General features: G+C 51.3%; 5 non-coding genes across 5 annotated transcripts; all 5 read right to left on the bottom strand.

Annotated features, from left to right (window-relative positions):
* Nucleotides 1-781: 781 nt before the first annotated feature.
* Nucleotides 782-854, bottom strand: TRNAK-CUU. The gene has a single exon. It is a non-coding gene; the product is annotated as a tRNA-Lys (tRNA).
* A 1486-nt stretch (nucleotides 855-2340) lies between these two features.
* TRNAL-CAA lies at nucleotides 2341-2449 on the bottom strand. The gene is made up of 2 exons: nucleotides 2412-2449; nucleotides 2341-2386 (listed from the first exon to the last, which is right to left on the bottom strand). It is a non-coding gene; the product is annotated as a tRNA-Leu (tRNA).
* A 754-nt stretch (nucleotides 2450-3203) lies between these two features.
* On the bottom strand, nucleotides 3204-3277 carry TRNAN-GUU. The gene has a single exon. It is a non-coding gene; the product is annotated as a tRNA-Asn (tRNA).
* A 2429-nt stretch (nucleotides 3278-5706) lies between these two features.
* On the bottom strand, nucleotides 5707-5780 carry TRNAN-GUU. Its single transcript has one exon. It is a non-coding gene; the product is annotated as a tRNA-Asn (tRNA).
* A 14299-nt stretch (nucleotides 5781-20079) lies between these two features.
* TRNAD-GUC lies at nucleotides 20080-20151 on the bottom strand. Its single transcript has one exon. It is a non-coding gene; the product is annotated as a tRNA-Asp (tRNA).
* Nucleotides 20152-20933: the final 782 nt, after the last annotated feature.

The raw sequence follows: 20933 nt of genomic DNA, 5'->3' as shown, positions 1-20933 counted from the left end.
CTTCCGCTTGAACTCCAAGTGAGGAAGGCAAGGTAGACTTTTGTTGAAGAGGGTAACTCCCTGACCAGAAATCGAACCCGGGCCGTGGCGGTGAAAGCACCAAATCCTAACCACTAGACCACCAGGAAGATGACATTTTGGGGGTTGGGCATAACTTTCTAGGCCTACTTTCTGTCCAACTGAGGCCATTTGTTCGTCTTCAAAGGAGGTTAACACAAGCTCTGAGCTCTTCGTTTCCTTACGGTTCCCTTCCTATTTTTAGCACTGATATGAAAAAGAAACAGAAAACATATTAAAACAATTTCCAGTATTGTTATACATTGAGGCCACGTCTTTTTTTTTTTAAAAAACAGTTTTGTTGCTATCTTGTTTTACTCTCCATGGGCTTACAGAAATGTACAAGGGATGAATAAGATGTGGTGGAATCGTCAGCCTTAAGCAATCTCCATCCCAATGAAGAGGGCTGGTGGAGGATTTGAGAAAGAAGCAGTTATCTCAACTACTGAGTGCTGGCGAAGATATAGAAATAAGTAGAGAAGCTTCTAGATGGCTGCTCAGGGGGTGGGGGGGCAATCAGCTTCTGAAAGGTTATTTTTTCCCTCTCTTGCCTGGGCTAGAAGAGACTCAACTCTTTTAGGACCATGGAATTGTCAATGTGTCTTGTCTTCATGATGTACTAAAGGTCCGAGACCGCCTCAGATGGTTGAGAGAACAAAGAGTGGATTCTGTTATGCTCTGAGACTCTAAGGGAGAGAGTGATGTCGAAGAGTGCAAGACTGAACACCCCACGTGGGGCTCGAACCCACGACCCTGAGATTAAGAGTCTCATGCTCTACCGACGGAGCTAGTCAGGCTAGGCCTGAAGGGTTTGCAAAGGCACAGACAGTGCAAAAGAAGAGCGAAGGAAGTTTCTTTGCGTGCTGAGATTCGTTTCCTGACATTTGCCTTCTTTCCTGGTTCCTTTGCTCTCCAGCTAGCAAACAGGGCCCGTTCCAAGGCTAGTTAGATGCTGGTGTCTAGACCAGAGAAGTGGGGTTCATCTAGCAGCTGCTCAGAGAAACCTGGGTGGGAGGGTGGAATTTAGGATTCTCCCACCAGGAGGAGGTGCTGATTCTCAGAAAAAGCTTCTCAGCGCCCAAAGAGGGGGCAGAGAAGACAGTTTCCCGCCGGCCGCCAGACACATCTTTTCGCAGGGAATCAGAACCCCCTGGGGTAAAACTCCTCCAAGGATGTGCGGCTCCAAGAATGTCAGAGAAGGGAAGGACTGTTTGCTTTAGGAGGTGGGTGCGGGAACCTGCAGGTCCTTAGGTCCCTGCAGCGTCCGATGAAAGCATTTGGGGGGAAGGGGCCGGGATAGACAAAGACAGGAAAGACGGGCTTGCGGCTCCTGTGCAAACACCATGTTGCCAGCGGTCCAAGAGAAGCGGGTGGGGGTTCGAGCATTTTGGCTGCTTCCTGAGGGCACGGAATTCACAACCTGGCAATGCTCAGAGCCCCGTTCCTCGGGAGTTTTCTTTGTGTTGGTCTTGTGATGCTGAGGGAGGAAGCTGAAGCATCATTTGAGTTTGTTTCAATGCCTTCGGTTGGGCTAAGGTTGTGACCCTGAGCACAGGGGTTCCAGCTCTTAACCCCTGAGGGGAATGGACAATGGACGAACTTAATCTGTTGGACAGAAAGTAGCCAGAAAAAAATCAAATGATGCTTCCGGTTCCTCCGTCAGGATCACAAGAGAAACACAAAAAATCCCAAGAGGAACAATTCTTCTCTGCTTTAGTTGCCTCCATCGCAAGCCTCTCCACCTCTTCTTCTGCCTACCTAGCGGCTCTTTGATGGAGAAAGATCCTGGAGCGGATAGAATTTCTGAGATACAAACTGAGAGAGAGGCTTTGAGACCTCCTGATAGGATGTTGACACAATCTAACAGGGCTCTTGGTTGTAGCTGCCTCCTATCTCTGCTCCCTATGTTGTCAATTCTGTGCCCTCATGAAGCAGCCAAACCAGAGTACGTAGAGCACCCAGTTTAGGGCTCAAGCCCAAACCCTGAGACTAAGAGTCTTACCTTCCCTTTATCAGTGTCTACTGTACTGCTCCCTTCTTCCTCCACCTGTATATGTTTGACCTCCCTACCTGCCCAAGATCAAGCAATGCCAACTTTATGGTGGGGAATAAACTGGAATTTACCCAACTAGGTGCCTTGAGTACATGGATTCCGAAGGTATTTACGATTCCTTCTAACTTCTCTTGCCGCTACTCTAAGAAAGCTCCTAAACAAGGGCTCTTCCAATATGTTACAAAGGCAATTGAAACCAGGCCACCTCTTGAGGTGGAATCAAGAGGTTGTGTCAGAAGTGGGATTTGAACCCATGACTCCTGTAGGAGACCAGAAGCCCCAGTTGTGGGAAAGACAGAGCCTTGAGTCTGGCACCTTAGACCACTCGGCCATCCTGACACTGGGACAAAAGCAGCTCTCTCAATCCTCCTTTTCTTCAATATTGTATGAGCCGCTCAAGGGGGCCAAGACAGCATCTCTCGTTCAACACCAACATCACATCTGGTTTTTAGACACCATCACCCTCATCTAAAGTTTCAGGTTTCCTACAACCCTGTGCCTTCTGAGGTGTTCTAATCTCGCCCCTCACTTCCTGGTCCCCTTTTCACACCCACACCGGCAGGCGGCTGCTGCGGGAGAACACGAGGGAGTCTCTCGGGGCGCTAGGCAGTGCTGTGTGTGTGGCTGTCAGGGGAAAGAGCCGAGGCTCCCGACTCGACCTGCCATTGACTCGCGTGGCTCTGCGCGCTGTCAGCCGGGGCAGGGCGGGCCAGGCCGCGGACGTGACTCAGGCTTGGGCCGCATGGCCGTGCTTTCCTGACGAGGCACGAGGCAGGCCAAGAGCTTTGCACAGCATACAGGGAAGTGGGAGGGAGCCATCTTTGAGCCGGTCTGTCTCCTCCGCTTCTCCCTTGCTGCTTGGGCGGAGGCGGGAAGGGAGCAAAATGTTCCCGGATGAAAGTTTTTGTGCTCGGCTTTGAGGATTAAGCCTGAGCCTCCGGCATGGCTGCTGGCAGATGGGTTTCTGAATGGCATCCAGCCTGCTCTTTGGACCACCAGCTGAAAGCACTGAGGCCAAGAGGCAGCAAAATGGGACCTTTGAAGCTCCCCCCACAGGCCTCGGGGAAGTAAGGAAGTAGCACAGGTTTAGCGTCGTGCCTGGCTGGGCTCGAACCACCATCCTTTCGGTTAACAGCCGAACGCGCTGACCCATTGCGCCACAGAGACACAGCAGGACAAGGCTGCATTGAGAACAAAAGCCGGGAATCAGCTCAGGGTACGGTATAGCACATGCATGCAGTGGTTAGCCAAGCAACAGCAAGGAACTGGACTGCTATGGAGGGAAAGTTCTGTGAGAAGGAACCGAAAAGAGCACCGGGGCTGTGGTACAGCGCTCGCATACACTTTCTTTGGCCTGTTTTGCTGGAAGAGTTAGCAGAGCGAGATTGTTAGTCACAGGTCAGTGGGTGGGTTTATGCAAATACTGGACTCTTGGACCAGGGTGGGGGCAGCACACGACTTCTGTGGCACATGCACCACCTCTGCAACTAACGTTTGCTACCTCACTCCCTAACAACACACCTTTTACCTCTCAGGACCAAAATACACCGTGAAAGAGATGTAACTGCATAAGCTGAGGGTGAGCAACTGCAGCACTAACAACAATTTTAAGAGATTCAAAACCACCTCTGTCTTTCCACACCAGGGACAGCAGAAAGGACATCAGCAGCACCTACAAAAGACCAACAAACATCCATTTCTACCTCCCTCCACACACTACTGGTAGGAACCCATACCCCTTAATGGTGAGTCCTTTTCAGGCCAGGGTGACACTCTCAGGCCTCAAATGCCAGGTACAGTTACTCTGTCCTTGATCCAAAATCAACAGGAAAATACACTGGATTACTCCTGCCCCAATAACAAAGAGACTGGGGATCCCGCAGCAGCTGAAATGACCGTTTGGACAAGCACTCCCATCATGCAATCCGGGGTGGGTGTAACCATGCAAATGACATCAGCCCCAAAAGGCCTTGATGACAGATCACCAACAGATGGCAGGGTAGACTTCATACTGACCCTGCTTCAACTAGATTGTGGCAAAGATTCCAAAACACCGAACGTTAAAACTCACCTAACGCGGGTCAATCCATCCTCATCGTCGTAACCGCTCGTTATACTCCACACCCGAACGTAGCCCTCATATGGACAACATACCCTCCTAACTCAGTGTCTGTATGTTAACCTTTTACACCCAGTCAGGGCTATTGCACATTATGTATTCCTTACGCCACCCCATTTTAAACCGAACTTTGCACCCCCTGGGTAAATTGTACGTTGTTCCCTGAGCACCAGAAACTTCTACGCCGAAACTGTGTACCATACACTTTTTTTTTCTTTGAACGTTATCTTAATAAAATGTTGACTTTTGTTTGAGATCCTGGCTCCTCTTCCTTTGCAAGGCGTGTGCGTTCGCTCCGCGTTTTAGTCTGCTAATACGGCGGGGGGCGATTGAGCCAGAGGTGCTTGCCTGCTGCAGACACGGATCCAAGGCTGAACCTCGTCCCCCACAAGCGTAACTGAAAACAGTTTAAGAAGTGCTCCCGTCTCCGGCACTCAGCTACCCAGCTCCCAATGGGGTCCAAACCCCAAATAGATCCTTTTTACCCTGTAGAAGCTAGCTGTAAAATCCTGTGACCAGGGCAGCTGCCTAGCAGCCTGTGCATCTGCCTGCCAAAGCGAGGGCGTGTAAGGCACTAATCCGGATAGTGGCAGCTAGGTGGCAGGGGGAGAGTGTGAAGAAACAGCAGAGTGGCGCAGCGGGAGCGTGCTGGGCCCGTAACCCAGAGGTCGATGGATTGAAACCATCCTCTGCTACGCGTGCACTTGTTTCTTTTCCCTCTGGGCCTTCAAGCAAGCCGGTGACCAGCAGAGACCCAAGAGCCTAGGCCATGAGGCAAGAGGTGGCTGAGGCAAAGCGGCAGCCTGCCAGGGAGCTCCCTGGCACCTCTGGCTGCCTGGGCTGAAGGCAAGAGGCAGGCCCGGGCGTGGCGAGGGCCTCCTGTCTGGGAATGAGGCTGCAGTGCTTCCTGGTCCCCTTTTCCCACCCACACCGGCAGGCGGCTGCTGCGGGAGAACACGAGGGAGGCTCTGGGGGCGCTAGGCAGCGCTGTGTGTGTGGCTGTCAGGGGAAAGAGCCGAGGCTCCCGACTCGACCTGCCATTGACTCGCATGGCTCTGTGCGCCATCAGCCGGGGCGGGGCGGGGCGGGGTGGGCCAGGCCGCGGACGTGACTCAGGCTTGGGCCGCATGGCTGTGCTTTCCTGACGAGGCATGAGGCAGGCCAAGAGCTTTGTACAGCGTACAGGGAAGTGGGAGGGAGGCGTCTTTGAGCCGGCCTGTCTCCTCCGCTTCTCCCTTGCCGCTTGGGCGGATGCGGGAAGGGAGCGAAATGTTCCCGGCTGAAAGTTTTTGTGCTCGGCCTTGGGGATTAAGCCTGAGCCTCCGGCACGGCTGCTGGCAGATGGGTTTCTGAATGGCATCCAGCCTGCTCTTTGGACCACCAGCTGAAAGCACTGAGGCCAAGAGGCAGCAAAATGGGACCTTTGAGGCTCCCCCACAGGCCTCAGGGAAGCAAGGAAGTAGCACGGGCTTAGCGTCGTCCCTTGGTGGGCTCAAACCACCATCCTTTCGGTTAACAGCCAAACGCGCTGACCCATTGCGCCACAGAGACATGGAGGGGCAAGGCTGTATTTAGCACAAAAGCCGGGAATCAGCTCAGGGTACGGTATAGCACATGCATGCAGTGGTTAGCCAAGCAACAGCAAGGAACTGGACTGCTATGGAGGGTTTCTTGCCCCACTTGCCCACCCCCTGGGTGGCCTTGCCTAAAAGTGGCGGCCACTAGAGCCCAAGCAGTAGCCCCACCCCTTCAACTTGAGGCCACGCCCATGCACCACCCCCTCCCCAAGGGCCCGCTCCTACGCTGCCTCTTCCCCCAAGATCCTTCCTCCCGCTCACTGCTCTCCGTCCCCTCCCCCCCTCACTCGCCCTTACGGTCATTACAAAGTGGCAAGGCAGAGCCCTCCCATTTTTAAAAGTCCTGGGGTGTTGTTCCCCCCTGTTCAGGCACCCCTGGGGCCCTGCACTTCACACAGCTCTCCCTGATTTCAGCTGTTAGTGAGGGAGCCTCACGGCTAGCGCAGACTGGGCAGTTTGTTGCATGAGAGACACTGTCCCAAAGCAGGACTAATGCTTAGAGCTGGTTATCAGTGATTTCAGCTCTGTTGGTCTGCAGCAAGACTCTCCATTGAGTCTGAACCAGCTCTGTTATTACACAGGGAAGAACAAAAGGGTCAAATGGGGCCTGGAACCCTTAAGAAGAATCCACCCCACCAAGTACAACACTTGTCGCTACCTGCTCTCAACCCCACTGAGAATGTTTTGGGGTCACTCCTCGCCTGTATCAACCTAGGGGTTTTAGAGAATCACAATTAACAGGTACTCCAGCGGCATAATTGGTTAGCGCACAGTACTTATAGGGCAGTGCTGAGAGGCGCTATGCTGAGGTTGTGAGTTCAAACCTCACCTAGAGCACTCGTTTTCATTAGCCAAATGGCTTCACCCCATTATTTGGCCCTGTGGAATGTAGAATTCTAGCCCTGGGGACTCTGAGGCTGGGCAAGAGTCAAAAACACCCCCTTCACTTATTACCTCCTCTCCAGAGCACAGGTCAGAACCTGCAATCCTTTCTGCCCCCCTCCCTCCTGCAGCCCCTGTGCCAGGATCCTTCAAGCAGAGCCTGGAGTCCTGCCCATCCTTGACCCCTGAGCCTGGAGGGAGAGGAGCAAAGAGCCATTGTTAGAGGGCTTTCCCTTCCCCCGCCCACTTCCCTGGCTCTTGTCACGCAGACAGCAAGCAGCAAAAGGCCAGAAGTCAGAAGCGCAGACAAAGGGATGTTTACTGGGGTTAGTTTCCAAGCAAGCAAATTTCAAAGCCCTTCACACCAGTCGGGCTTATCTCTATACACCCACAGAGTCTGTTCCCCAGTGTCCCCCTTCCCAGCTCTGACACCGCAGAGCGTTTACCCCACATCCCTACAGACAATTCTTTCCTGGGTGCTGGCGGGTGAGTCCTGCCCACATGCTCAGGGTTTAGCTGATCGCCATATTTGGGGTCAGGAAGGAATTTTCCTCCAGGGCAGGTTGGCAGAGACCCTGGGGGGGGTTTCACCTTCCTCTGCAGCATGGGGCACGGGTCACTTGCTGGAGGATTCTCTGACCTTGAAGTCTTTAAACAATGAGTTGAGGCCTTCGCTAGCTCAGACATAGGCCAAGGGTTTGTTACAGGAGTGGGTGGGTGAGAGTCTGTGGCCTGCATTGTGCAGGAGGTCGGATTAGACGATCATAATGGTCCCTTCTGACCTTAAAGTCTATGAGTCTATGAGCTCTGACACTGCAGAGTGTTTACCCCACGTCCCCATTCCCAGCTCTGACACTGCAGAGCCTTGGCTGTGTCCCTGTTCCCCGTTCCCTATTTCCATCCCCCCCGTTAGCATGATTCCAATTTCCTCTTCCACTTCCTGTCTGACCCCAGTTTATACAGGAATATTCTCAGCTAGACCTTAACCAATCATTTTACTGAAATGTAACTAACCAATTCTAACCTATTGTAACAGAATTCTCTAACCAATTACATCCCATGCCCCTAATTAACTTACACCCAGCAAAATTAATTCTGCAGCAGCCAGAAACAATTAGAGAACCAGACAGATTGACAATAGAAAAGTGGGGGCCAGAAAGATAAACCCTACAGAAATGAGGGTTTCCCAACCACAACCATTGAGAAGGGATTTCTTGCCAGACCGGATGCTCTCTTAAGATCTGTTTCTTTATCTGCTGGTGATGGGCACTATCGGGACAGGATTGTCTTCCTAACAGCCCAACCCCACCTTAGTTCAGTGTGACGGGTTTGGGAGGTGAGGATGGGACCGTTCGCTTCCCAGCTTATGGCTGCCCCTGCTGCTTAGCCAAAGGCCTTAGCCTACGAACAAGGGCTCAGACTCTCCTAGGGAGAGAAGGCCCAGACACAGGCAGACTGGGATTTTGGGTCTTTGTTTTATACCCCTGTCACTAGCTGAGTGATGTTACCGAAATATCGGGTCTACCTAGCTGAGAGCCAATAACAGCCTGACAGGGATAAGGAAAAAATGCTTTATTCTGCAGAAGAAAGGAGAGCTCTGTAATAGATACAGAAAACTCTACTGCACACAAGTTTCACAAGCTTTTTATACACTTTCAGACAAAGACCATGCCATGTTAACACTTCATTGGTGGTTACTAAACCCCGTAACACCGTTATCTGGTAAGGAAAAACTGGCTTAAAGCAGGATCTTTTTCTGCCTCTGGCAAGCAAAAAAGATTAGTTACAAAGTTCAAGGTACTGTGTACGTGAGGCCTTTTGGAGGCTTCTGCCTCCACCTACTGGCTGTTTGCAAAACTATTAAGAAGGGGGGTGGGGGCTACCCCAAATAGCTTTCACAGTGATAAAAATACACCTAAGTTCTTAAAGTCTTTGCAGGCAGCCTGAATATCTCTAGGCCTCCGTATTCCAAAAAAAGAGGAAATGAAATTAAAACATTCCCGGGGCTCTTTCTGTGCACCTGGCTAGTGCATTGGAGTTGAAAGTGCTGTCCAGAGTGGTCACATTGGAGCACTCTCAGATAACTCCCAGAGGCCAATACCGTTGAATTGCACAATGCTGTGGCTGCACTACCCCAAATTCAGTGGCTGCTCAGTAGGCCACCCAGCCTGCCTGCCTTGTTTGTGGGGCACAGAGGGCAAAAAAAATTGCAGTATCAATGCAGAAGAGAGCTCACCCCCTGCCATCAGGGAGGGTTGCCTCACAGCTGCTGACTCCAGGAGCAGGCAGGAGCTAGCCAAGGAAACATGCCACTGCTCTGCCCTGTTACATTAGCATTTCAGGGAGCATGGCACAATGGAAGGCAGAACATGGGTGGGGGGGAGACAGGTGACCCCATGTGCCCCCCACCCCCCGCTTCACCAATGGTTGGGGATCCACAGGGCTGTGTGTTTAATTTTAGGGGCCCCTGGTAAAAAGATGTTGAGAACCACTATGCGAGAGGTCTGTGAAGCCAGGAATGAATGGGCTAAAGTGAAGCGCGAAGTGTTATTTACCCTTTCCCACCATGCAGTAAAGGTGGGGGGAGGGGGAGCCACCTGATGAAATTCACGTGCGGAACTCCTTGCCATGGTATGTTGTGAGGGCGAAAGGTAGAACTGGCTTCCACCGAGAATGAGAGACCTTAATAGAGACTAGGTCCCTTGAGAGTTATTAGTGAAGTTGGTCAGTTGCAATCTCACGCTTGAGGGAAGCCCTAAATCTCTGACTACACAGAGACCAGGAGTGGAAGATGAGGGTGGATCACTTCAGCTTGTCCTGTTCTGTGCACTCCACCAGAAGCTCTTGTAATGCCCAATGTCAGAGACGGGACACTGGGCTAGATGGACCGTTGGTCTGACCCACTCTGGCCTTACAGGAAATCATGGGGGTGAAAGAATGAATTGCTAATGAGCTCTGCTGCATAAGGTCATCTAGAATAACCGGACAGGCCAGTATGAATAACCTTTTTGTACCATTCAATATTAACACAGAAAATATGGGGACTAGTTATTCTAATTCCTTCCTTTGGAAATGAAATGATGCATGAAGAAAAAAAATGAAACTCAAAACGATATCGGTAAGTTATTTTCAACATTATGTAAGCCTTGCCTCAGCAACTCACTAATACCGACAACACATGAAACCAGACAGCTAGGTGAATATAGATCACAAAATAGCCCCCTCCTGGAAAAACCTCATGCTAACACATCAAGCTCTAAAGATAACATAAATGCTATTTCTCTCAAAGCTCTGTTGGCCTATGGGGCTTTTTTTGTTTTCTAAGCAATTTAAGCTTCAGCCGTCTAAAGAAGTTCAAGAAAAAAAATCCAACCACCAGGGCCTTGTCTAGCTCAGGGTCCAGCTCAACCTCCTCCCTGCACCACTGGCCCTTCCCTTCCGCCACCAGGTTGACCCAGGCACTAGGGCAGGAACAGGATGAGGCAGCAAGTCAAGCTGAGCAAGTCAGGCCAAAGCGAGTCTTGTCTTCATGGGCTGCTCACAATGACGTCCTTTTTGTGTGCAACTGCTGCAAAAACATTCCAGGCAAAGAAGCAACTGGCCAAAGAAATGCCCTGCAGCTCTATGAGCCTGACGATCTAAAGGTTCCTAGTTCAAACCTGGGCTTTGGCAGGCCCTTTCATCCCTCTTTGTGCCAGGCTGGCTTTTTTCCTGGGAGCAGTAGCAGAGCCTTTAGCTGACATGAGTCCCTGCTCCCAAGCCAGACAACAGACTGTGGGCTTCTGCCCCTAATTGGCCCACCTGACCTTTAACAATGAGGGCTGGGATCTGTCTTTCCCATATGACTTATTGGTTGACCAAATATGGCAGGAATAAAGTGAGGCAGTGGGAATAGTGCCAGAGGGGGTGATGGGCAGGGACTGGGGATGAAAGCTCCTCTGTACAGCTGAGTGAGGACAGTACCAGGGAAGGGACATCTGTTAAAGTGGCCATGTGGAAGGCAGAAGGGATCTGGGGGCCCAGGAGGAGGCACTTGATGTTCAGTGCCTTGGAGCAGCTGGACATAGACATGGTGGGCATTCAGGAAATGCAGATTAATGACTTCAGGGTACATTGATGGGCAGAGGGTGATTGGAGAAAGGGCCTGTCTTTCTGGTCCTCCAGGCCAGGGAAGAACGATGGGGTTGGAGTCTTGTTCTTCACATCCGTGGTGCGAGTACAGAAGGTGGTGGAGCTCTGACTAGGTACCTAATTACTGGTGGACTTTGTGCTCCATGGCACTGGTTACTCTATATTAGTGTTTATCGTCCCCAGTTAAGGTGTGAAAGAAAAGATCAATGGAAGGAAGTGGCTCCCTTCCTCTGGACTGCACGGTGTTTGGTGTTGGGGGGATTTCAATTGTTCCAACTGGCCTGAGGACCACTGGTCCTGTTTTCCCAACCATCAGAGGAAACTTTTTTATGATGAGCACTAGCTGGCGCAGGTCTGTAGCAAGGTCGGCTTAGAGGACTTGTTTCTCTGTAGTGGAACCAGTGGAGGGCGGGCAGTAACCTCCTATTCCTCTGATCCAAGCTCACACCAGCCACAGAGGGGATACACCTTTCTGCGGGGACAGGCCAGGAGTCACATTGACTGGATTTCTGTGAAGGAGAGCACGTCGACAGCCCAGTGCAGGGTGTGCCAATGGACAGTTTGGATCCCGCAGTTCTCACCATGTGCTCAATGTGGGCAAATCCCTGACCCAGGGCAGAGGATTTTGGAAGCTGAACATCCAGAGCTTGCAAGATAAAGGAGCAGGGAGGCAAAGCCTGGTGGTGTTGGCAGAATAGGAAAGCATCAGAGGGTCCTATGGCAACCAGGGGGATTGGTGGGAGTCAGTGAGGGAGGAGTTGGCGGCTCTGTTCTGGCAGTTGGGCAAACACCGCAACATTAAAGAAACCAACGGTGCCACGTCCTGCAATGTTGCCTGTGGGATTTCCACAAGAGCATCCAGGCTGGGGAGCTAGTCAGCCTGTGACTATATGACTGGATCAAACGAGTTCTAGGAGATGAGGCTGCAGTTGGCTGATTTGAGCGGGAGCACCAAGTGAAGGGAGGGGCGGCCTCCCCTAACATTTTTGCAGCCTGCAGGGAATGGAGACAAAGCAGGGGGATGAGGTGACTCAGGGCAGGACCCATGGATCTGATAGTGCAGGACCACAGTCGATGGAGGAGGAAAGAGAGTCCTGCGAGAGGAAGCCGCCGGTGGGAAGCAATAAGTGCAGAGTGCAAACCAGCCAGCTGAGAGTCACAGGGGTCCAGAAAAGTGACTAGCAGCAGGTCCCATGGTGTAATTAGCAGCACTCAAGACTCTGAATCCTGTAATCGGAGTTCAAATCTCAGTGGGACTTCCTGGAAACAGGTTGCTTTGCTGCAAAGCCCTGGAGCTCAATGTCCTTGACTACCCTTTGTCTGGGTGAACTACAGTGAGGTTTCTTTCCCCTCCTGCTGGGTGACCAGGGCTTTAGGCCTATTCCCCTGAATCAGGCCCCGCACCTAGTGAGAATCCCTTCCCTGGCTAGAGGCGCCTTCTTAATTTTTACTCACCTGGCAGCACTTCGGGTCTTCGGCGGCAGGTTCTTTGCTTCCTCTGGGTCTTCAACGGCACTTCGGCGGTGGGCCCTTCAGTGCTGCTGAAGACCTGGAGCAAGTGAAGGACCCACCACTGAAGTGCCGCCAAAGACTCGGAGCACCGCCCGGTGAGTACAAGCCCCACGTGGTTTTTTTACATGTGTTTTTTTTTTAAGTCATCCCTGCTGGGGCCCCGTTGAAACTGTTCAAACCCTAAAGCCGGCCCTGTGGGTGACTGAGGCCGGGGCCAGCTCCAGGCACCAGCACAGCAAGCTGGTGCTTGGGGCAGACCAACGGAGAGGGGCGGCACATCCGGTTCTTCAGCGGCAATTCGGCAGCAGGTCCCTCAGTCCCTCTCGGAGGGAAGGACCTGCTGCTGAATCACCGTTGAAGAATGAAGCGGTGCTGGTAGAGCTGCCGCCAAAGTGCTGCTGACTGCAGCTTTTTTTTTTCCCTCCACTTGGGGCAGCAAAAAAGCCGGCCCTGACTGATGCCCACTGGAGAAAGGTCTTTGGTCCAGCTTGTTCAGTGGACTGGCCACTGTAGGTTGGGGATCCCAGAACTTAACAGTCTGGCTAGAGATTCCTGCGGGTTGACCGGATGGTTGTTTCTCGCTGCTTCACCTGATGTCCACAACTTTGGTCCCTGTACCTGCAGCTGCCACCCTCTTCCTCTTGCCCACATGGCACTTGAAGGAAGGAGTGTCAGGGCCAGGCTTCATAGTCAGGGCTGGGCAGGAGGGAGGCAGAGTCCCAGGCTGGAGCCCCACACACCTTTCCTGCTCTGGGCATCTAGAGCAGAGGCAGCTGGTGCTGACAGCTCCAAGGGAAGGTTTAAAAGCCACAGAGCAACCGAGGTGAGGGCCAGAGGAGGGCAGGACCATGCCTATGTGTGGCCTTCAGACGGGCACAAAAACACCCAGCCAGGCTGCTCCCTGCCAGGCCAAACACCCACTGAAAGCCACCCACAGGCCAGCTGCTGACGCTCTGTGGCCAACACCAGAAGACGGTAGGAAAGCAGGGCCAGCCCCCTTGGTGGGGCCTCTGACCGTTCCCACTCAAGGTGCTCACTTTGGCAGTGGGGCAGGAGATTTTTTCCCCAAGAGGCTTTTCCCCAGCTGGCGAGAAGCAGAGAAACACCCAGGCTCCCAAGGTGCTATGTAGCAAACCCCCTCAAGCACAGGGACGGGCGCACATTTGGAAGAGGGAAACTGCTCCACACGCTAGTCCGGGCAGCCGCCCATTTTCTTTGGCAAGTCAGGAAGGGCAAAGGCAAGACTGGAAGCACCTGGGGCTCATGCCCCATCATTTGTGACGCCTGACCCCCAACTCCTTCCCGGGGCTCTAGCTGAAGCCAGAGCATTGGCCTGAGCAGCCAAAAAGTTACAGCCCTGAAGGGAGCAGGACTTTCAGCACAAAGTTAAAACCGGACAACCACAACCGCAAAGGGACTCAAGCTCTCACTTGCCTGAGCAGAGGTCAGATGCCTTATCCATTAGGCCACACAGTTATAATGGAAAAGCCTCTCCAAGCCCTTCTTTGGAAAAGGCAGACACTGTGTTTCTTGGGTCATCTACTGAGGGGGGCCGAGAATCTCTGGGCACAAGAAGTCGAGTTCCCAGTGACACATGAGACTTAATTCTATGGGGCCAGGTGCAGGACTTTGGCAGGGAGGCTCAGGCATGGGGGATTAAGAACATAAGAAAGGCCGTACCGGGTCAGACCAAAGGTCCATCTAGCCCAGTATCTGTCTACCGACAGTGGCCAATGCCAGGTGCCCCTGAGGGAGTGAACCTAACAGGCAATGATCAAGTGATCTCTCTCCTGCCATCCATCTCCATCCTCTGACGAACAGAGGCTAGGGACACCATTTTTACCCATCCTGGCTAATAGCCATTTATGGACTTAGCCACCATGAATTTATCCAGTCCCCTTTTAAACATTGTTATAGTCCTAGCCTTCACAACCTCCTCAGGTAAGGAGTTCCACAAGTTGACTGTGCGCTGCGTGAAGAAGAACTTCCTTTTATTTGTTTTAAACCTGCTGCCTATTAATTTCATTTGGTGACCCCTAGTTCTTGTATTATGGGAATAAGTAAATAACTTTTCCTTATCCACTTTCTCAACATCACTCATGATTTTATATACCTCTATCATGTCCCCCCTTAGTCTTCTCTTTTCCAAACTGAAGAGTCCTAGCCTCTTTAATCTTTCCTCATATGGGACCCTCTCTAAACCCCTAATCATTTTAGTTGCTCTTTTCTGAACCTTTTCTAGTGCTAGAATATCTTTTTTGAGGTGAGGAGACCACATCTGTACACAGTATTCGAGATGTGGGCATACCATGGATTTATATAAGGGCAATAATATATTCTCAGTCTTATTCTCTATCCCCTTTTTAATAATTCCTAACATCCTGTTTGCTTTTTTGACCGCCTCTGCACACTGCGTGGACATCTTCAGAGAACTATCCACGATAACTCCAAGATCTTTTTCCTGACTCGTTGTAGCTAAATTAGCCCCCATCATGTTGTATGTATAGTTGGGGTTATTTTTTCCAATGTGCATTACTTTACATTTATCCACATTAAATTTCATTTGCCATTTTGTTGCCCAATCACTTAGTTTTGTGAGATCTTTTTGAAGTTCTTCACAATCTGCTTTGGTCTTAACTATCTTGAGTAGTTTAGTATCATCTGCAAACTTTGCCACCTCACTGTTTACCCCTTTCTCCAGATCATTTATGAATAAATTGAATAGGATTGGTCCTAGGACTGACCCTTGGGGAACACCACTAGTTACCCCTCTCCATTCTGAGAATTTACCATTAATTCCTACCCTTTGTTCCCTGTCCTTTAACCAGTTCTCAATCCATGAAAGGACCTTTCCTTTTATCCCATGACAGCTTAATTTACGTAAGAGCCTTTGGTGAGGGACCTTGTCAAAGGCTTTCTGGAAATCTAAGTACACTATGTCCACCGGATCCCCCTTGTCCACATGTTTGTTGACCCCTTCAAAGAACTCTAATAGATTAGTAAGACACGATTTCCCTTTACAGAAACCATGTTGACTATTGCTCATGAGTTTATGTTTTTCTATGTGTCTGACAATTTTATTCTTTACTATTGTTTCAACTAATTTGCCCGGTACCGACGTTAGACTTACCGGTCTGTAATTGCCGGGATCACCCCTAGAGCCCTTTTTAAATATTGGCGTTACATTAGCTAACTTCCAGTCATTGGGTACCGAAGCCGATTTAAAGGACAGGTTACAAACCTTAGTTAATAGTTCCACAACTTCACATTTGAGTTCTTTCAGAACTCTTGGGTGAATGCCATCTGGTCCCGGTGACTTGTTAATGTTGAGTTTATCAATTAATTCCAAAACCTCCTCTAGTGACACTTCAATCTGTGACAGTTCCTCAGATTTGTCACCTACAAAAGCCAGCTCAGGTTTGGGAATCTCCCTAACATCCTCAGCCGTGAAGACGGAAGCAAAGAATCAATTTAGTTTCTCCGCAATGACTTTATCATCTTTAAGCGCTCCTTTTGAATTTTGATCGTCAAGGGGCCCCACTGCAGGCTTCCTGCTTCTGATGTACTTAAAAAACATTTTGTTATTACCTTTGGAGTTTTTGGCTAGCCGTTCTTCAAACTCCTCTTTGGCTTTTCTTATTACACTCTTGCACTTAAGTTGACAGTGTTTGTGCTCCTTTCCATTTGCCTCACTAGGATTTGACTTCCACTTTTTAAAGGAAGTCTTTTTATCTCTCACTGCTTTTTTTACATGGTTGTCAAGCCACGGTGGCTCTTTTTTAGTTCTTTTACTGTTTTTCTTAATTTGGGGTATACATTGAAGATTGGGGTGCAGCGGACGGACTGGCTGTCTAGGTGGGGAGATTTAGTCTCACTGAGGAGGAGGAGGAGGAGGAATCCTGCTGATAGGCAGTGGCTGTGGAGAAAAAGAGGGATCTCCAGGCTGCTCAGGTCTCCTTCTTCTAGCTCCTCATCTGGCTGAGCTGCTCCACCAGCCTGGACAAGTCCTCTGCATGCACAGCAAATAGCCCAAGAGCCATTTCTGCCCAAACCTGTGCTGGGGGGTGAGCTTCTGTCTTCCCTGTCCCATCTGCGCTAGAGCAGACCACTAGATTGAGAGAGACAGTCAACAACTATTAAGGCTAAGATTATATAAAGGGTGTCACAGAATCTGTGACTTTCAGAGATCTCAGCGACATTTTCCACCTCAACCCTGTGGCAGCAAGACTGGAGCTGTCGGCTGATGGGGGCCCCAGAGCTATCAGCCACCAGTGGCGGAAGGGGCTCTCACAGGCCCATGCCACCACGGATGGACCCCACAGCTCCCATCTACTGTGAGCAGCGGGATGCCCCCAGAGCTCCCAGCTGCTGTGGGTGGATTCCAGAGCTCCCAGGTACCACATGTGACAGGGGGACCCTGGAGCTCCCAGTGGGATGACCAGGTTATAAAGTCCGGTCAGCGGTGCTGCGGGGCCCAGGCAGGCTGGTCCCTACGCATCCTAGGGCACCGCACTGTGCCCTGGAAGTGGCCAGTAGGTCCCCCCTGCTGCACCGCTGACCAGGAGCCGCCCGAGGTAAGTCTGCACCCCAACCCCCTGCCCCAGCCCTGAACCCCCCCAAACCCAGAGTCCCCTCTTGCACCCCAGAGCCCTCATCCCCCTGCCCCAGCCCAGAGCTTCCTCCCACACCTGGAACCCATCATCCCTGCCCCCACCCCAGAGCCATCACCCCGTCCTGGACCCCAACCCCCTGCCTCAACCCACAGCCCCCTCCTGCACTCTGAATCCCTCGGCCCCACCCTGCAGCCTGGAGCCCCCTCCTCCACCCCAAACCCCTCATCTCCCCACAGCTCCCGCAGGCAGACCCTGGAGCTCCCAGCAGCCATGGGTGGCCGGGGAGCCCCCAGAGCCCCACACCACTGCGTATGGACCCTGCAGCTCCTACGAGTGGACCCCAGAGTTCCCAGCTGCTGCGGAGGGACCCAGGATATCCCAACAGGCATTGATGGCGTGAGGACCCTGCAGCCCCATGTCATTGCTAACAGACCCTGCAGCGCCGAAGACCCTGGAGCTCCCAGCCCCCACAGGCAAGAGAGGGAGCCCCCAGCTCTCAGACACTGCAGGCAGAGCCTGGCGTTCCCAGTCACCAGGGTGGGGGTGAGGAGAAGCCGCAGCCCCCGGCCATTGCAGATGGCCCCGTAGCTCCCAGCCGCTGCAGGTGGATGCCAGAGCCCCCAGCTGCCATCGGGACCCCGCGGCTCCCAGCCGCCATGGGCAGGATCCGTCACCCCACGACCGGCAGAAAACAGCCGCGCGTGGAAGCCCATCGCGCCCTGTGACCCCGTCGGTGCTGTGCCTTCTCGCCAGGCAGGAGGCGGCGCCCAGTAGTTTCCCCAGGAATTGAAATTAGGGGGGGTGTTTGAATTTATGGGGGGGGGGGGTGTCAGGGCCAATGAGATATATAAAAGAGATGTGAATAAAGTAAATGTTTTGTTAGGATAATGCAAATTTAACATAAGGATAATGCAAGTTACACATAACAGGTCTAGATTTCTAAAAATATATATAATTTAAAAAAAATGTATTTAATTTAAATTTACTTTTGAAAAGTAAGCCATCATGGGATAAGAGGGAAGTCCGCTCATGGATCAGTAACTGGTTAAAATCTTGGAAACAAAGGGTAGGAATAAATTATCAGTTTTCAGAATGGAGAGAGATAAATAGTGGGATCCCAGAGGGGTCAGTACTGGGACCATTACTGTTCAACATACTCATAAATGATCTGGAAAAATGGGTAAACAGTGAGGTGACAAAATTTGCAGATGATACAAAACTGTTCAAGATAGTTAAGTCCCAGGCAGACTGCGAAGAGTTACAAAGGGATCTCACAAAACTGGGTGACTGGGCAACAAAATGGCAGATGAAATTCAATGTTGATAAATGGCTTCATCGGATGCATAGAATGGAACATATAGTGAGGATATATGTATATGCACACACACATACACACAGAGAACATGAAAAGGTGGGAGTTGCCCAACCAACTCTAAGTGGCTAATTAATTAAGATGAGCTATTCTCAGCAGGAGAAAAAAAACTTTTGTAGTGATAATCAAGATGACCCATTTAAGATAGTTTGACAAGAAGGTGTGAGGATAGTTAACATGGGGAAATGGATTCAATGTGTGTAATGGCTCAGCCATTTCCAGTCTCTATTTAAGCCTAAATTGATTGTATCTAGTTTGCATATTAATTCAAGTTCAGCAGTTTCTCGTTGGAGTCTGTTTTTGAGGCTTTCTGTTGCAAAATTGCCACCTTTAAATCTGTTACTGAACGGCCAGAGGTTGAAGTGTTCTCCTACTGGTGTTTTAATGTTATAATTCTTGACGTCTGCTTTACATCCCATTTATTTTTTTTCACAGAGACTGTCTGGTTTGGCCAATGTACATGGCAGAGGGGCATTGCTGGCACATAATGGCATATATCACATTGGTAGATGTGGAGGTGAACGAGCCCCTGATGGCATGTCTGATGTGATTAGGTCGTATTATGGTGTCACTTGAATAGATATGTGGACAGAGTTGGCATCGGGCTTTGTTGCAAGGATAGATTCCTGGGTTAGTGTTGTTGTTCTGTGGTTGCTGGTGAGGATTTGCTTCAGGTTTGGGGGTTGTCTGTAAGCAAGGACTGGCATGTCTCCCAAGATCTGGGAGCGTGAGGGATCATCTTTCAGGATAGGTTGTAGATCTTTGATGATTCACTAGAGAGGTTTTAATTGGGGGATGAACGTAAAGGCCAGTGGTGTTCTGTTATTTTCTATGTTGGGCCTGTCTTGTAGTAGGTGACTTCTGGGTACTCTTCTGGCTCGGTCAACCTGTTTTTTCACTTCAGCAGGTGGGTAATGTAGTTTTAAGAATGCTTGATAGAGATCTTGTAGGTGTTTATCTCTGTCTGAGGGATTGGAGCAAATACGGTTGTATCTTAGAGCTTGGCTATAGACAATGGATCATGTGGGGTGTCCTGGATGGAAGCTGGAGGCATGTAGGTAAGTATAGCGGTCAGTGGGTTTCCGGTATAGGGTTGTGTTTATGTGACCATCGCTTACCAGCACAGTACTGTCAAGGAAATGGACCACTTGAGTGAATTGATCTAGGCTGAGGTTGATGGTGGGATGGAAATTGTTAAAATCATGGTGGAATTCCTCAAGGGCTTCTTTTCCATGAGTCCAGATGATGAAGATGTCTTCAGTGTAGTGCAAGTACAGTAGGGGCATTAGGAGACGAGAGCTAAGGAAGCGTTGTTTTAAGTCAGCCATAAAAATGTTGGCATACTGTGGGGCCATGTGGGTGCCCATAGCAGTGCCGCTGACTTGAAGATATATATTGTCCTCAAATGTGAAATAGTTGTGGGTGAGGACAAAGTCGCAAAGTTCAGCCACCAGGTTTGGCGTGTAACTAGTTCACAAAACTGTGGGGGGTGTTGGGAAATCACTGCTCATGCCCCTGGCCAGCCTATTTCCCTTTGCCGCTCTGAAACGTGCCCCCACGTGCAGGCCCCGAAGCTGGGCCCGGGGGCAGAAGGCCAGAGAGAGGCTTTGGCTAGGGCGAGCGTATCCTTGCGAGGTAATTGTCTCTCTGGAGGTGAAAGTCATCAGTGCGGGGTGCGAAGGGAAGTGGCCGTCGAAGGAGAACGCAAGGCATGTGGTGGGCAAGCCAGGGATTTCTTTGTCCCCCTTTCAAAAGGGGTCAGCCTCCCCGTCGGGGAATCGAACCCCGGTCTCCCACGTGACAGGCGGGGATACTCACCACTATACTAACGAGGAAAGAGGCATGGAGAGGGGCCCCAGCTCCAACAGACCAGCTATGGTCAGCGTACACCTACACCGTCACATGGGCCCCAACAAGCAACAACACCCCCGGCCCTCTTCTGCTTCCCAAAGGCTTTGGCCGCAGCAACAGCCCTGGGAAAAGCCCTGGCCCTCCTCACCTGCCCTTGCCCAGCAGGACGCCTTTTTGGGCCTACACAGCTCCTCACACAACACCCGCCTGGGACCTTGCCCTCCCCTACCAGCTCAGCAGCACCTTTTTTCCTCTCAAAACCTCCTCTTGACACCCTCCCCCTTCCACACTTCAGACTCACCTCATCACAAACTCACCCACGGCCCCTTTGGCTTCTCAAGCGCCTCTGGAGGGATGCAGCTTCCCAGGCACGCAGATCCGGCTGATGGCTCCCAAGTGTGCAAGTCCGTCCCCGCAGAGCAGCCCCATAGGGTGACATTGAAGAAACTGTGGAAAACAGGATGGGGGTGGGGGGCAATAGGCTCCTATATAAGAAAAAGTCCAGCCAGACCGGACTGCCCCTATAAACATGGGACATCTGGTCACCCTGGAGCAGCCCCGCACTCCTGCTCCCCGGTTGGTGCGTTTGTAACCCGGGGGCTGAAGCCGACGCGAGAAAGGGAAGGGAGCGAGCTCGGAGCTCTCCGACGCCACCTGCTGGGAGCAGAGGGAAATGACTGAGCGACGTCTTGGCTAATTTAAATATGACCTTGTTCTCTGCCGGGTGGCTCCACGGCAGAGCTGGGGAGAGGCCTGAGTGTGGCAG

Source organism: Mauremys mutica, unplaced genomic scaffold (assembly GCF_020497125.1).
Source record: "Mauremys mutica isolate MM-2020 ecotype Southern unplaced genomic scaffold, ASM2049712v1 Super-Scaffold_100419, whole genome shotgun sequence".
Taxonomy (NCBI): domain Eukaryota; kingdom Metazoa; phylum Chordata; order Testudines; family Geoemydidae; genus Mauremys; species Mauremys mutica.
This window is presented reverse-complemented; position numbering and strand designations above follow the sequence as displayed.